At 45.5% G+C, this 17178-nt stretch overlaps 1 protein-coding gene across 5 annotated transcripts in view; it reads right to left on the bottom strand.

The window, feature by feature from the left end:
* Positions 1–17178, bottom strand: part of SRGAP3 (SLIT-ROBO Rho GTPase activating protein 3) — a 382885-nt gene that overhangs the window by 208766 nt on the left and 156941 nt on the right. The gene's annotated exons all lie outside the window — the stretch shown is intronic.

Raw genomic sequence — 17178 nt, forward strand, 5'->3', positions numbered from 1 at the left:
CCATTTGATGTGTGATCACTTCATTCCCTCCTTGATTGCTTTTCAAAAGCAATCTAAATTAATGCGAACCCACAAAGGGCAAGGCTCTCTGTGAATAATTAGTGCATGATAATAAATGCAAATAGGGAAAGATGCAAAGTTGGCCTAAGAACTACTGCTCCCTGCTCCCCTGCTCATTCTCTCCACATTGGGAATTCTCTTTACATTATTAAAGAAAGAATTTGAGTAAACTTGAGAAAGGGTGGTATTCCTAAGCAGAGCACTGGATTCATTGAAGGATGGTAGAAAGAAAGAACAGAAGCTAAAAGAATCAGACCAGTGACTGCTACATGGTCTTTGTCCTTTTTTTGTAGGTTCCACTGAAGACAAAACACTTGTCTAGATTTCTGCCATTCAGAGGAGGACATATCATCACAGTCAAGAAGGAGCCACCATAATTTGGTCCTGTCCACTCAGGATTTTATCCTACAAACCCTGAACTCCAGTCAGTCTTGTCTCCTTTCTGCTCCTTGGCTAAACCAAATTAAAAACAAATCCAAAGCCGGGGATAAGATGTGTTCAGACCTTCAGTAAAACTGTCTTGAATATTATGCAGAGAGAACTGGACAAACTGAAGGTTAGGAAATGTTTCAGCTGGTAAGGCAAGCCCCTGCTTATTCTCCATCAAATTGTTTGTCCCAAGACCCTTCTGGAAGTCAGTTTTTATCTATTGTTATATTTAATGGGCAGAGCTGTATGGGAAGGGGATGAAGTATCTGTGGAGCCTGAAAATTGGACTCCTCCAATCCCTTTATTCAAGATCATAGATTATTAGATCAATACAAGATTTGGGCAGGGACACACATCCAAACTATATCATCTCCCATGCACCCCATATTCCCTACACTTCCTGTAATCCAGGGACAGAAAACAGATTTCAGCTCAAGTGCCTTCTAATCCATTTACAATGGCTGCCAGGAGGGCTATATTCAGAATAGTCTGAGAGCATGTCTGGGACCAGTAGGAAATGGGTGAGAAAATCCAGAAGTTTCATGTCCTTCATGTCTCTGTCATTCCTGATTGAGTCCACCCCTGTCATTTTCACTGTGGCCAAATTAAGGCCTTAAAGGAAGAATTGACACCCAGCATCACGGAGTAAATTGATAAAAAGAACCCAGCTCTCCCTGAATCTCTTATTTTCCTATAATCCAGAGTTTAAGACAGGAGATGGATCTAAGAGTACAGTCATAACACTATAACCATTTCTAAATGCTTACTCTGTGCCAAGTACTATCCTAAGTGCTTTTCATGTATATTCACATTTAATCCTGCCAGAACACTAAGAAATAATCATCCCCACTTAACAGGTGAAATTGACACACAAGAGTGGTCAAGTAACCCATCCAACATCCCAGGACCAGTAAGTGACAAAGTAGGGATTGACACACGGCAAGAAAAGAACAGAACTGGGTCTAGAAACATCCTCACACAATCGGTGGAAGATTCTGGTAATTACACCAACACATACAAAGTCAATTCGCATTGGAAAAATACCCCATGAAGGCCCAGTGATCTTTTCAGCCCTGGTGATGTCAAAGGCTGCAGAATAAGGAGTGGAAAGTCCTAGTTACCATGACAGGAAGCACCAGTGAGTGATTTAGAAGGCAGGAGATGAGAACAGGCAATTCAGCAGGACTCAGGTAGGACGCTGAGCTCTTGGCATGAACAGATAGGTTTCGCCATGGTCTCGAGTATGACAGGTTGGTCCCAAAAGGTCCAATTTTGCTCAAAAGATTCCCTAAAACTGAAAATGTAGTATAATGGAATATCACTGGCTGGCTCCAATCCTCAGGGCTTGCTGTTTCAGAAGAGAAAGAGGTGCCCATCGATGTATTTATAGGCTTAAAGCTGGCATGCACTGAAGCTACCTGGGGTTACTCAACAACTGTTTTAGGGCACATTTCCTCCATCTTTTTGTTTCATTAGGTTTTAGTCGGTCAGCTATTTGGGGCCTGAATTAGGATTTCACACACATCCAGAGCCAAATGACAAAACAAACAAAAGAAGCCCTGTGACTAAAACAGAACTTGGGGTCAGCAGCTCAGTAAGGCGGGCCCCCTGGAAACAACTCCTGTGTAGGATCAAAGGAAAGTCAAGTGGTATGTCACATCCCAGGGCTGGGGACCCTTAGGGGAGGGGAGCCCCACTGCCTTGAGCTCAGCCAGTCACCCCTTTGTTCCATGACCTTGGCCTGCAAAGTTCTTCCCTCCCATCCCTGAGCAAAATCCTAAAGTTCCTTCAAGTTCTGGCCCAAGTGTCGACTTCTTTGGGAAGTCTTCCCTTACTCCATCCCTACCCCACCTCTTCTTCCTACAGAAGAAAAAAAGAAGTTTCTCCTCCCCCTCCCCCACACTCTGTCCTCAGTTCCCAGCCCATCCCACAAGTCTCTGGAGACTGGGAGAGCATAGGTGTGGAGTCGCCCTCATTCACCACTTTAGAGAGACTGGAACAACATCAGCAGCCCTGTGGAGGCAAACCCAGGCCCAGGCACTATGGTCTCCCAGATTATAGTGATTCACACAGGGAAAACATTGGAGAGAAAAAGCTGAAAAGGAATATGCTGCCCAAATTTCTCTACCATGAGCAAGTATTGCTTTTATCATTGGAAAAACATAAAATAAACATTTTAATGGACTGCACATTTCTCATGCTAAAGGAGCTAATAGTGTTTCCTATTGTGTGGAAAATAGACCTGAACCCATCCACAGGATGCTGAAGAATCCACAAATTAGGGCAGGCATTGACAGTGCCTATGTACATGCGAAGGAGGAAACTCAGCCTGCCTGGGGCATCAGGGAAGGCTCCACACAGGACAGGATGAGTGAGAGCTCTCCAGTTAGACTAGGGAAGATGAGGCAGAAGGGAATTCAAGGCAGAAGGAACAGTATGGTCAAAGGCAGAGTCATGAATGTGCAAGCTAAATAATGTGGCTGGAATGTGGGAAATATGGGAGATGATATCATTTGGATGGGTGTCCCCATTCAAATCTTACATTGAACGATAATCCACAGTGTTGGAGGTGAGCCCTGGTAAGAGGTGACTGGATCATGGGGGCAGATTTCTCATGAATGATTTAGCACCATCCCCCTTGGTACTGTTTTCATGACAGTGAGTTCTTGTGAGTTCTGGTTATTTAAAAGTGTGAGCATCTCCCCCCTCACTTTCTCTCACTCCTGTTTTCGCCATGTGATATGCCTACTCCCCTTTCAGGTTCCACCATGATCGTAAGTTTCCTGAGGCCTCCCCAGAAGATGTTCGCACCTTGTTTCCTGTAAAGCCTGCAGAACCATGAGCCAATTAAATCTCTTTTCTTTATAAATCACCCAGTCTCAGGTATTCCTTTATAGCAATGCAAGAATGGCCTTATACTGGAGAGAATCGTGGATGTGAGGTATGCAATAAAAGGTTAACTCCACTAGCTTGGGGTCCTCAAACTCTGCACCTTCCAAAGAAAGAACTGGCCCTTGACCAGCCCCCGGGAAATAACCTCTGAGCCCTTGGAATATTGTGCCTGATGGAATAGAGTATCTTTGTATCACTGGGGCTTTGGGCCACCCCACATAGTTTATGCTAACAGTGTAATTCATGATAAAGGCCTGTTTTTGTTTACCTGGAGTCCCAGCCCATGCTGTATCGGTTTGATTCCAGGCATGCAGGGGTTGCATAGAGACTGAGTAGCCAAGGTCAGTCACGTGGGTGACTCATACCTCCGTGACTGACTCCCTTCTCCTAACAAAAACCCTGGACACCAAGGGGCAGTTGGGTTTCCCTGCTATGTTTTGTCACACATCATTGCTGGGAGAGTTCAGTGCTATCCAAGTGACTCCCCCGGGAGAGGACAACTGGAAATTTATGCCTGGTGTCTTCCTGGACTCCGACCTATGCACCTTTTTCCTTGGATGATTTTAACCTGTCTCCTTTTGCTGCAATGAACCATAACCATGAGTATATCAGCTTTTCTAATTTTTGTGAGTCCCTCAAGTGAATTATCAAACCTAAGGTAGTTCTGGGACCCCCATCACAGAGAGTCAAACAGGGGCAGGGCAAGAAGAGCTGCTTTTCCTGGAAGGCTAATGAGTCTGAACTTCGCCCTGGAGGTAATCGTTATAGTAACTCCAGGCTCTAACCTGGAGCCGACATGATAAGGTCAAATGTACACCTCTAGAAGACTTCCGACTGCAGAGGGGAATGGATGGGGGAGCTGAGGGAGGAGAGCTGAAGCAGGAAGATCATGGCCTGGAAAGAGATGGCTGAACCAGTCCAGGTAAGAGCTGGTGGGCCCTTGGTAGTGGGCAGTGGCCACAGCAAAGGACTAAACTCAAGAGACAGAAAATAGATACAACAAGACTTGCCAGCCAATTAGACTGTGGGGTGAGGGAGACAAGTCAAGGACGACTCCCAGATTTCTGGCCTGGGCAATTGGAGGGATGATGAAGCCAGTCACTGAAGTGAGAAATCCTGAGTGGGGAAGCTGATGTTCAGGGGCTTGAGGGAGGTTCTGACCCCCAAGCCCAGCCTGGTACTTTCACTGTGTTCATTTCTACAATTCAGGAACCATCCGATTGCTCTTTTTTCTCTCCTTGAAGCCATCCCCTTAGCCCTCTGCCCACAGTGATCACTAACTGATTGCTCCTCCTTAAAAGCCACCGAAAAGTGTGCTTGGCTGATCTCCCTGACCTCAATTTCTCTGCTGGCAGAATCACAAGAAAGGCATCAGCACCTTCTGTGAAATGGGGAGCCACGCAGAGGAGGTGCCCAGGTGGGTGGCAGGGGCCTAAATAAACCACAGCTATGCGAGGAGGTTTCAAACACCAAGCGCTGGCGGGAGATGGGGATCCTGGGCCAGACCCTGGGGAGGTGGGACTAAGATCCCTGTGACACTGGGTTGGAGTTGGGGGGCAGGGTTGAATGAAATCATGAGAAACAAAGGCTCTGGGGGCTGCACAGAACGTCTCCCCTTGGCCTGGGGCTAAGCTGCACTTTATGCATTTCCAGGTGGCGAGGAGTCCATGTCAGCTGCCATCATCCACACCACAGATCAGACATGGCAAAGAGTGGCCAGGCCTTCTGAGTGAAGGTGATCCAACCTGTCACCAAGCCTAAGGGCAAATCCTGGCTGTGCTGTGATGGCTCCAACAACCCCAAACAGCAGCGCAGAGGCTGCAGCCGCCCTCGGAGGCATCACTGGGAAACGCTCATTAGCAGCCTTCCATTGCTCACCCGCCCCATCCCACCTCTGTGCATCCCAGATCATCAGCCAAGTGCACAGCTGGCTTCCATCCTCGGAGCCTTCCTCCTTCATTTGCCTATTCAACAGTTACAAAGGCCTGAGTTGCAAAGGGGCTTACAACCCATTCCACCCGGAAGAAAGAGAACTGAGACTGAGCAAGACAGAGAATAGGTGGAAGGGGAGATGAAACCAAGCAATCTCTAGATCCCAAATGGGGACCCTGATGTAGCAAGAGCCTCTTCTAAATCCTTTTCCAATAGGGTAATATGGAAAATGGTTGAAAGCACAAGCCAAGTGGGGCTGGAATCCCAAATGGGCCATTTACTAGCTGTGTGACTGGACAAGTAATTTCATATTTCTGGGCTTCGATTTTCTCATCTGTAAAATAGAAAAAAAAAACCTATGTCATAACGTTGATACACAGATTAGATGAGCTAAGATCTAAAATGTCTTCTATTCAGTAGGTGCTCAATAAATGTTATCTATTTTTACGATTGAGTCTCTAAGTCTGGAGATTAAGGAGGAAAGTTTCACATGCTGGGTTCTGCAGGTAATACAGTGAGACATGGTTTCTGTACTCATGCTCCTAACTTAGGTGGCAACAGCTGAGAGGATCACATAGTCTGAGGCTGTGCAGGGCTGAAAGCCTCCTGAGAGGTCATCTGATCCCCTATTTTCCTGGGTGAGAAAACAGAGATGTAAAACAACCTTCTCCCAAAGTCACACAGCAAGATAGTGCCAAAGTCAACACTAGAACCCAGGGCTCCAGGCTTCTATTGTTCTTTCCTCTCCAATAAAAACCTAATGACAGGATGCCACAAGTCAGGACGTGAATAAAATTTCAAATAACTTGCCATAGAGAACACTGTGCCCTGTCCAGATCCCTGTTCCCAGGCCATGTACCATCCCTTGGCTGCTTTGAGTGGTGGCTACCAGTGGCTCACAGCTGCCCTGTCCTCTGGAGAATTGCCACCCCCACCGTCCCCACACCCAGCTGATGAGGGAGATTATACCCAGTGCTGTGTTGGCAAATGTTTAGCAGCCAGTTTCTGGTGGGGTAGGAGGAGCCCTGGCTTGAGTATTTGCCACTTTCCCTGGTGTAAATATTCCCACCATGGCCGACTCCAAGCTCCCAGCAAGACATCACCGAAGGTGGAGTTGTGGAGAGATGCACATAGCTCTCCATCACATAGTGTTTCCACCATAAAGATCCAATAACCAAAAATAACTGCAAGTGCACAGATTTTTAAAACTGTAGTAAAATAATTAGGAAGTGATGACTTTTGAATATGTATTTCCATTGTTTTAGCATTATTTACTTAATTATAACTTTATATGATTTAATTGTTAATAGTGGCTAACAACATTCCTAAAAGCATGACCACCACAAGCTCGTAAGGGTCAGGTCCAACACAACACTGGTTTACCCCCACTCCCACCCTGCCAGCCTGACGCCAGTGACTGATGACATGAGGATACAAAAAGCTGGCTGTTCATCTCATCTGGGGGTGAGGAACAACTTGTGGTGTGATTAATAGCAGAGCTCCCATGGATCAGGCCCAGACTAGGATTACCTGAAGCCACTTCCTCCCTCAGCTCCTCCCCCTCCCCATCCTTCTGTTGCCACCTCCTTACAGGTATTTCCAGAAAGGCACACCAATAAACAGCATGCACCCAAGGCCCCGTCTCAGGCTCTATTTCTAAAAAACTCAACCTAAGCCATGCACACTGGCTCACACCTGTAATCTCAGCACTTTGGAAGGTCAAGGTGGGAGGATCACTTGAGCCCAGGAGTTCAAGACCAGCCCGAGCAACACAGCAAGACCCCATCTCTACAAAAAATAAAAAAATTAGCCAGGAGTGCTGGTGTGTGCCTGCAGTCCTCACTAATCATGAGGCTGAGGCAGGAGGATCACTTGAGCCCAAGAGTTTGAGGCTACAGTGAGCCATGATCACACCACTGCACTCCAACCTGGGTGAAGGGCAAGACCCTGTCTCCAAAAAAAACAACAAAAAAGAAAAGAACCCAATCGAAAATACTTGTACAGAGTGAAAATTTAGGGAGAAAATTTAGAAAAGATCATTGTGGCTTTGGAGGAATCCCAGGAAGCTTTCTGCAGGAGGTGGGATATAAAGAGTGGGTAGGATTTTGATTTGGAAATGAAAGCCAGGAACCCTCCAGATGGAGAGAGCAGTTTAATCCAGGTGAAACCAACAACCATGCATTTGACAAGTCCGTCAGCCAGGCAGGGCGGGGTTTTCCTAGAGACAAGCCATGAGCCCTGGGGACCACCCATTAAGGACTGCCAAAGTTGGAGGAGGGGGCGTTTCCATGGCTACGGTGTGATTAAGAAAGATGTGTGGCTCTCTGGCAAGGGCAGTATGGTGTCCTAGTTTGCACTAGAAACATCATCTGTACCAAAACCTTTGGAGCCAGAAGGTCGTCTTTGGATCATTTACTGCCACTGATGGATGAAAGCTTTCAGTTGTAAAAGAGTAAATACAGTATATTTATTTTAATAGTTGTGTTTTATGTTTTCTTTGCTCTTATTTTTGCTTTTTCTTTGTTTTTAATTTTTTTAATTGAGACAAAATATACATAACAAAAAACGTGCCCTCTGAACCAGCCTATCTTTTGTCTTAGAGTTACCTCCAATATACAGCATCAATGCTGACTTTTTATTTGCAGAAGTTTGTAACATTTCCCTCCAAAACAATTTGTACAGAATAGATGGATCAGTTTAAAGAAAAATATGCAGAAAATAATAAAGGTGACATAAACATGGAAAAATGCAAAGATAAGACACAAAAACCCTAAATTTTGCAAACTAGTCCAATACTCTTATTTTAAGATAGCAAAGTTGCACCCAGATAAAGTAAGGGAACAGCCAAAGGTCAGGCAGCCAGTTAGGTGCAGAAACAGGATTAAAACCCAGGTCTTCTAATTCCCGTTTCTACATTTTCCACTCTGGCATGATTTCCATTCTAAAGAAGGAAGAAAAACAACATATTCTTTTCTAAAACACACCTCTCCAAAGTTTTCGTCCTCCCCATTCAAAGATGCACAACAGAGAACATACCAGGTTCTTTTTCACTCATGACAAGAAAAGCCACCTTCCCTTTTAAATCAGCCTCAATGATGGTTTTCAGGGTAGAAAAGGGATTCGTACAGATGACAGGGTGTACTGGCCTAAAGAGGACACAAATCCTCTAGAAATCTGTCACCCCTGAATTCATCATTCTGCTAACATCAGATGTCAATGCTAGAAAGGAAAGAAAAGTTGGCATTTTTACGCCAGCCTCTGCCTCTAGCTGTTCCACAGGACATGCCTGTCAAAGAGGTGGCCTGTTTTCCAAACTAAAATCTACAAGCAAAGTTGGTTTAAAAGTCATCCTGCTGAGAACTGTGAATTGGGAGATTGGCTCTGCCATGAAATGGCTGTCGATCTCCAGCCTCCTTTCTTAATCGCTCCAGGTCTCAGTTTACCCACTTTCAAACAGAGATAATAGTTCCTGTTTATTTCAATATCAGTTAAATAATCACTAAACGCTTGACAACTTCACAGTTTGCAAAATGTTTCTTCTCATTTTGTAGTGTTTCATTTAAACCACACAACTGTGTCATATGGGTATTATTATTTAACAGATTGGGTGACAGACTCCAGAAGACCATGTAACTTGTCTACAGTTGTGAGTGGCTCTGAAACCCAGATCCTGTGATCCCAGATCATGCATCTCAGAAGTTTAGAAGTACATCACCGGCATTTTCCAAAGCATATGCTTCAGAATCCCTGTTCTCTAACTACATTGTTATTAGTTATTACTTTCTAAAAGAAGTGTCATAATCAAATAACATTGTGTTAAAAGTTTAAAGGGCTTCCTTCACAGCCATGGGACTTTAATATGAATTGTGTATCTCCAAGAGGGAATAGAATATGAGCCTTTCCAAAACTTATTTGTCAAATTACCCAATTTAGGTAGAATCTCTTTCTTAAAAATAATATTCCAGAGAATATTTGGGAAATACAAAAACTATCCTATTGTAGTTATTCTTCATTATATTATGACTTCCAGGTAGGTTGTCTGTTGCTTTATAGAAACTAGTAAACTGTGTTATCATACAGGGCACAGGCCTTTCTATAGAGACTGTCTTTCAAGTCTGTAACAATTAGACTGGTCACAGCCTATTTGCTCCAAGGAACATTGGATGACAAGGCTTTCTGTCATTACATCTGATTTATGTTCGGATGTTTCCAAAAAAGTTGAACATTCTTTATATGTCTACATGGCCTTAGCTACATGTCTCGGGCAACCAGTATTTATTTAATGTTTGTCTTGCCTTTTATCTGTGTTTTATTATTTCTCTACATAGGCCCACTGAGTCAAGGAAGACATCTTCTTCTTCAGAGGCTGTTCAATTCCCACATGCAGTGATGAGGAAGACTGGGGTAATAAGGAAGGAATAACTCCCTCTCCTTATACAAGGTTCTGGGAAGAAACCACGGGGCCAGCTTCCTGGACTTACAATCTACCTAGCATTCAGTAGCCAGTGCTTGGTTTGGTGCTGTGCTAGTACTGTCTTGAACCTCTTAATTTTTGAAAAGGGGCTTTACCTTTTCATTTGTACAGGGCCCTCCAAATTATGTATCCAGTCCTGAGCAACCACTGTTTAATTGTAAGCTCCATGAAGGCAAAGACCATGTCTGTCTACTCCCAGTACCTGGCATTGTGTCTAGCGCAGGAAAGGTGCACACTATGTACGCAGGATGAATAGGTCAATAGGTGCAAGGAAGAGGTTGCGGGGCCCAGAGGCCTCGTCCTTTCTCTCCCCAGCAAACGGGGCTAGGACTGTCCTTTCTTCTAAAGGGCATTCACATGTAAAACAGGCCCAGGCACCAAACAAGAATGAAAACTCATACACAAACTGGAGGAATCGGCCAGCACAGAAAATTAAAACCCCAGCCTGTAGAAAGACAAGCAAGAAAAGACGGGCAGCAAGCAGACACACTGTCCTCTCTCTCCAGATAATGGGACATTTTCCAGCACTTCTTGCAGCGACAGCCAATTTCAGAACAGAATCCTGACCTGAATGTGGCGCATTTTCCTTCCTGTCCCCATCCAATAACTGCCCCCCTTCCCGTCCTTTTTAAGCCAGCTATCTCCAATCCCCAGCACCTCTCAGCTGCTAAAAGCCTGAAAGGTTTAATCTCCAAGAAGGATGCTCAAGGGCTCCGTTATCAGAGTTACTTAATTCTGCATTTGCAATGGGCTTAATCATCTGCATCAGACCACACTCCTGCGACTCATTCCCACGCGCTACCTCTCTGCTCCAGCTGAAAGTTCTTCCCACTTCATCAGCACCTCAGAAGCATTCATAAACGCAAATGTGTACTGGCAGAAGTCAGGGTGGAGGGTTCGGTTTTGTTTTCCTGTTTTCCAATCACACCAATGTGCTAGCAACGCTGATTGAGATTTTTTTTTAAGCCATGGCATTTTACCTCCCACCACCAATCAAATGGTTTCCAATGTCCTTTGTTTTTTTCTTTGTTCACTTTATATGACTGCTGTGACAATACTTTCCATGTGGCTCTATCACCTCCAGAGGCCTCATTTCTAATGGCTGTATAATATTCCATCAAAGAGTTGTAACATTATTAAATAGGTTCTGCTTTTGTTTGTTTTTTATTATAAATAGTGCTACAATGATCATTTTCGAGAGCATGGGATTTAAAGAACTGCATTCAGTTTTTGGCTGTGTCTCTTCCTAGTTATTGAGTCCCTAAAGGGGAAGCAATCGTATTCTCTAACTCAAAGCATGGCTGATGGGAAAGTGCTTTATAAACTATATGAGCACTGTACAATTATTCATTCTTTCTTGACATGCCAAGCCCCATCCAAAAAGATTTACAAACACTTGGTCTCTGTCCCCTGGAAATGTGCCATTGAGACAGACACCATTGAGCTCTTAAATAAAGGAACAATGACAAAAAAGAAATGAAAAACCAGTATAAATGCTTAAGAAAAAAATCAAGCCTTCAGAAAGGCCTTATGAATTGCAAGTCACACTGTCAGGCTGTAGGTTGGCTAGTAACCAGGAAAATGGCATTTAAATGCAAGTTGATTAAAGGAGAGGCTGACAATATGGTGGCTGTATGCAAGGCATCGCTTGTGTGCTTGGAGGGGAGCATAGCTACAGCCAAGAAGGTAAACTGTGTCCCATGAGGACTAGTACCATGAGCTGTAAAAAGTGTCCTTTATATGTCACCAATACACTTTGTTTTTAAGATAAATAAGCTATATTATCAAAACTAAAATTGTTTCATTTGAATAAACTTTAGAAAGAACCTATATACAGTAAGAATATGTTATTAATATTTCCGGGGTTGGACAAGCATTCTTTCATTTACTCAATATGTATTTGTTGGTGCCTATGACATGCTATTTTGCTATACTCTAGCACAAACAGAAAGATGAAAAAGACAAGCTCCCAGCCAAAAAGGAACACACAAAAGACCATAGTAAATGTGAGTAGTGCCATCCTACAAAAGTACCTGCAAAATGTTATAGAAGCAATAAGGAGAAAGCAAGTAATTCTGCCCCCAAAAAGGCGTGGGCTGAAAAGGTCTCACAGCTGAAGCCACTTTTGACCTGGGTCTTACTGGATGAGAAGTTTCCCAGGCAAAGAAGGAAGACCATGAATGCGTGTGTGCCTCCCTGGGATAGAAAGCAGAAGAAATTTCCAGATCCCAAAAAGACAGGGTTCCAGGCAGAATTGTTCTGCGCAGTCCAAAGACCACGTACATCAATATTACCTGGGGTGCTTGCTTCAAATGCAGATTCCCGGGCTCCACCACAGACGTATTGAATCCCGTGGTGGGGCCCAGCAATCTACAGCTTACTAAGGTCCTTAGGCCAGGCTGACACACACTCTCATTTAAAAACCAGCGGTACCAGTAACAGAATGGCACTTTCCAAACAAAACTCAAGTCATGACTACCCAGAGATGATCAGCTGCCAGTGGTTTAGAAACGCACCGAGGGAGGCCCTGGAGCAGAGGAGGGTCAGCATGTTGGCACCTCCCTCAAGCCAATTCCAGAGGCCTCCCTCTGCTCTTGACAATCAGCCAATCCTGGTCCAGATGGATATATTCCCCATTCAGGCACACACCATTTTGTTGGCTTAATATTGGTTTTCTAATAGGAAGGCTCGGTGACAACAGACCAGACATGAAGGACGGTGACAGAAGCCAACCATGCCCCACGCTTGCCCTCTCAACCACCACCTTTAACCCACAAATCAGGCTGGCACCCCCAGCCCCCAAGACCTCAGGTGAGGAAAAGGGACTGTAAGCTCCTCCGACATCCACTGGCCACTGACCCAGTGTTGAAGCCCAGGTGATAGAAAAGCCTGGAAGCCAAGGCAGATGTTCAGCCAAATTAAGTGGTTCCAGGAGAAAATGAAAACTTGCCTGCTGAGACATCTGGTGTCCATTAACCTCCTAAGCAGAACTGCAGCAGAGCCATCTGCTGGAACAGACTCTCCAGAGGCAAGGAGCGTCCCCGCCCTGTGTGCCTCTGCCTGCTCCCAGCAAAGGCTTGGCCTTAACAAGAGAGGAAAAGACCAGTCCACTTGCCTTCAGGACCCTATAACTGGTTCCTTCCTAACTAGGGAGTCAGCAGAAAGAACAGTCAAGAGACACCTTATGAGGCTCCAATCACCAATGACTTGGCGTTTGTCATCAGGGAGAGTACACTGACATCAAGGAGAGCTTATTCTGTATCAGGTGCATGTAACACTCAAGGAGACACGTTACAGAGACTTGAGTGCTACTGAAGGGATGTAATTCTTAAGTTGCCTAACTGATAAATAAAGAGAAAGGAAAGACACCAACATTTCATGAAGACCTACCATGGGCCAGGCAATGTGCTGTGCATTTTCAGATCCATGTATCTCATTGAATCCTTACAACAACTCTGTGCGTTGGGTGTTACTATTTGCGTTTTACGAATGGCAAGGATGGGCTTCAAACTCAGGTCTTTCAACTTCCAGAAAAAAGTCGAATGCTTCTTTTGCTAGAGGACTGTGCCACAGTGAAGCCGGTTTCTTTGGTTTGGAGGATGGGGGGAAGGGAGGCGGGGGAAGGGTTATAACAAAAGCTATTTGTGGGGCTATAACAAAAGATTATGCATGGATGGGGTTTGCTGCCTTTGATGCTTTTGAAGATGACCAGACTGAGTCTTGAAATGTATCCATAGAAACAGCTATGGCGGGAGCAGCAGCCAAATTAGCTCGCCCTTGAGGCAGTTGGATTGGGGACTCTGGAGACTCTTCCTTGATGAAGGAAGAGTGGTATTAGTGCCCACGTTATCTGCCAGCCTTGGCCTCTTCTGTCCCCATAGCTGGACCAGCTGAAAGCTCAGCCCCCTCCCAAGACACAGGCTATCCAGACACCAAGCTTTCCATGAAGCTAAGGCTTCATCACCCTCTGAGCCCCAACTCCAGGGAGCTGAAAATCCTCCTGGGGCAGCTCCTGCACAGGATACCACTCTGATGTTCACTAGCCTGCCCTGCTCCAGCAAAGACCTGCGCTCCAAAGTGAACTCTTGTCTGGAGCAGAGGTTTCCCTGCAAAGGCACAGACCTCCACATGGAAACTGCCTGCCTGCCCCACCCTCGAGCCCCCTCCTGGATTCCTGCCCCATCTCTGCTCACCCCCTGGAAACCCTCTGTCCACTCTGTGGGAACCCCCGAGCTGATGCTGGGCCTGAATCTCCCGCAGGCCTGGGACTCTGTGTCTCGCAGCTGAGGCTTCTAGTGTTGTCCCTGCTGGAGTCCATGCCCCGTGCCAGGAGGGCAAGACCATTCCCCCAGCTGCCCACAGTGGATGACAGCTCCCAGCGGAGCCCCTCTCCAGAACATGCTCTAGGCTGAAGTAAGCCTCCTTCCTTTCCTTTTGTGGGAGAACCAACTGCCGTGACTGGTTGATGGGAGGGCATAAAATTCAGCCACTTCTCCCCAAGTCAGGCCAACTCCAAAAGTCACCCTAGCTTCAGCAACCCTTGTGGGATCAGCTGAGGCTTTCCAGCCCAGTTCATCTTCTCCTCTGCCCTCCTCCATAGACACCGATCCTGAGAGTAATCCTCAGGGAACTTATTGCACAGAAGTCTCTGACTCCCAGTCTGCTTCTCAGGAATCCAGTCTCATAAAGACATTTTTGTCCTCTTCAAACTGGAGGGCACCATATCCCATGCCCCCACCAGCTTTGTCCCTGCAGCTGCAGCTTGTCACTATGACCAAAACAATCACCCCCTCTCCCAAGCTCAGGAGAATCACCCTGAGCCTTGAACTTGGATTCTAGTGCTAACTCTGCCACTTAGGTGCTGGGCACCCTGGGAAACCACTTCACCTCTCTGAATCAATTTCTTATCTATACATTGATAACTAAACACTGGGACAGTTATCCTGAGAGTTCACAGACATTTAAAACTATCTTGTTCATTTATCAAATATTAACTGAGAACCGACCACATGTTTGTTTCCATCCCTCAGACCCTAGCCTAGATGTCACTTCCTCCAGGAAGCCCTCTACAGCCCTCAAAGGAGAGATCGAGAACTCTTCTGTGCTCCTGCACCCTCTGCCCACACCCTTACTGCAGCTGCTACCCTCTAAATTGCAATTGCCTGCTTTTTGTCTTTCCCTTATATTGGTCCCTGAGCTATAAGGGGATGGAATGTGTTTATTCAATATTGTATGCCCCTGTGCCCCCCTCAGAGCCTGGAACATGGTAAAGGTTCAAAAATATTTGGGAACTAAGTAATAAAGCTAGGTGCTACAGAAAAAGCAAAGGTAATACTGTGTTCACGTAGCCCTTTACAACGTGCAAATGGCTTTCGTACCTAGGATTTCATTTGATCCTCATAACAACCTTGTAGAGTAAGCAGGGCAGGAACCATTTTCCCTGCCCTAAGTGGTTCACTCACTGATGGGGCCTGGTCTCTGGCCTGCTAAGGCAGCATCTCTGGCCCATTCCCCCACGCCCCACCAAAACATGAGAGGAGGATGCAGATCTTACTGCTACAGTTTGACACCCTAGGAAGCACTTGTCTCCACCACCACCATCCCTAGCCCCGTGGCTTCCATTATTCAGGGACCAACACCTCAGCAGTCAATGAATGAAACCATCAAACACCAGGAACCCATCTTGGAAACTACTTAGACCCCAAGTTAGAATACTTCTTGTGACAAAATTCCAAGGGAGTAGGGCCCTGTGTGACCCTCAGAAAAGCTGGAGAAGGCAGAGGGCCTGCCAGAAAGGCCACAGAAGTGACAGCCTCAGGGCCTGGACACACAGCCCTGGGCACATAGCCCTGGACAGAGCCTTAGCCAGGAAGCAGTGGCATTGACAGAGCATGAAGAGAGTTCAGAGGTCACCAGGCCACTCCCCAGGCCTCCCTGACTGCCACCCCGCTCACTCCTGGGCCTGGGCTAGACATGCCTTTGCCCCCACGGCCTTGGGCTCTGAACTGATCTCTGTTTCTGTGACAAACACTGGCTGTCTCAGCTCCCTGCAGATCTTATCCGTTGGGAGATAAAATGGAAGAGGGAGGGTGTGTACACGACAGCTTTCTCCTAGCTGCAAAATAGAAATTCTTTTCTCCTCTGCCCCAGAGGGGGAAAACATTCTACACCCAAACGAGGTACCAACTCTCCCTAAGGTCTTTTTTTTTTTTTTTAAGTCCTAAGTGAATGCATGATTTTTCCCTAAAGAAACTGTGGTAATACAATTAGCGATACACAGAAGGCACAAGCCGGGCGATCACAGGCCCTCCCTACCCCCAGCCCCAGCCTTCGTAGGAGTTAGGCTTTGAAATGAAGAAATCTATTGTCGCTGGGGAGCACGGAGCTAAATCACAAATCCCAGCAGAGCGGTGACGCTGAAAACCGCCCTTTGTGGAGGCAGCCAAGAACTGCACGTTAAAGGCTGGACGTTACTGGCAGCAATGCCCAGGCCTATTCTACTCTTGGCTTGTTTAAGCTTCCATGGGCCATAAACATTGATCACCATTTAGACTACAGCACCTTGGTGATGTAAATCACTCGTCAGCCTGGAGCTCTGGGAGAGAGAATCTCCCTTCGGATCCCAGACCCACGGAGGGGCACCCAGAAAGTTGCTGATTATGATTCGAAAATGCGCAGTGAACACTACACCAGCACTGTCCAATCAAAACACAAAGTCACAAGTGTAATTTTAAATTTCCTAGTAGCCACATTAAAAAATTAAAAAGGGGTAAAATTAATGTTAAGATATATTTTCGTTAGTACAATATACCCAAAATAGTATTACTTTAACGTGTAATCAATATAAAAAATTATTAACAAGGTATTTTCTATTCTTTTTATTTGTATTAAGTTCTCAGAATCCATCATGGATTTTGCCCTTGCAGCACGTCTCACATGGGACTAACCACATTTCAAATGCTCAATAGCCACACGTGGCTTGGTGGCTACCATGTTGGATGGTACAACTATCACATTTACAGAATATATCTAATTGGTCTTTAAAACAAGCCTCCTGAAGTAAGCATTTGCATCATCATTTCACAGAGGACAGGGCTGAGACTCAATAAATGAGTCAGCCCCACCCAGATCTAGAACCTACATCTCCTGCCTCCTGGTCCTATGTGCCTACCATTTCCCTGTGCTCAAGCAAACCAGGATAAAAACTATGGCAAAAATAAGTCCAGTGCTTACAGAATGCAGGTGCATTATTCAACAGATAGCCAAGAGATGGAAGCAACCCAAATGCCCATCATAGATAAATAGATAAACAAATGTGGTCTATCCATACAATAGGATATTATTCAACCTTAAAAAGAAAGGAAATTCTGACACATTCTATAACATGGATG

This window comes from Gorilla gorilla, chromosome 2, assembly GCF_029281585.2.
Source record: "Gorilla gorilla gorilla isolate KB3781 chromosome 2, NHGRI_mGorGor1-v2.1_pri, whole genome shotgun sequence".
NCBI classification, from domain to species: domain Eukaryota; kingdom Metazoa; phylum Chordata; class Mammalia; order Primates; family Hominidae; genus Gorilla; species Gorilla gorilla.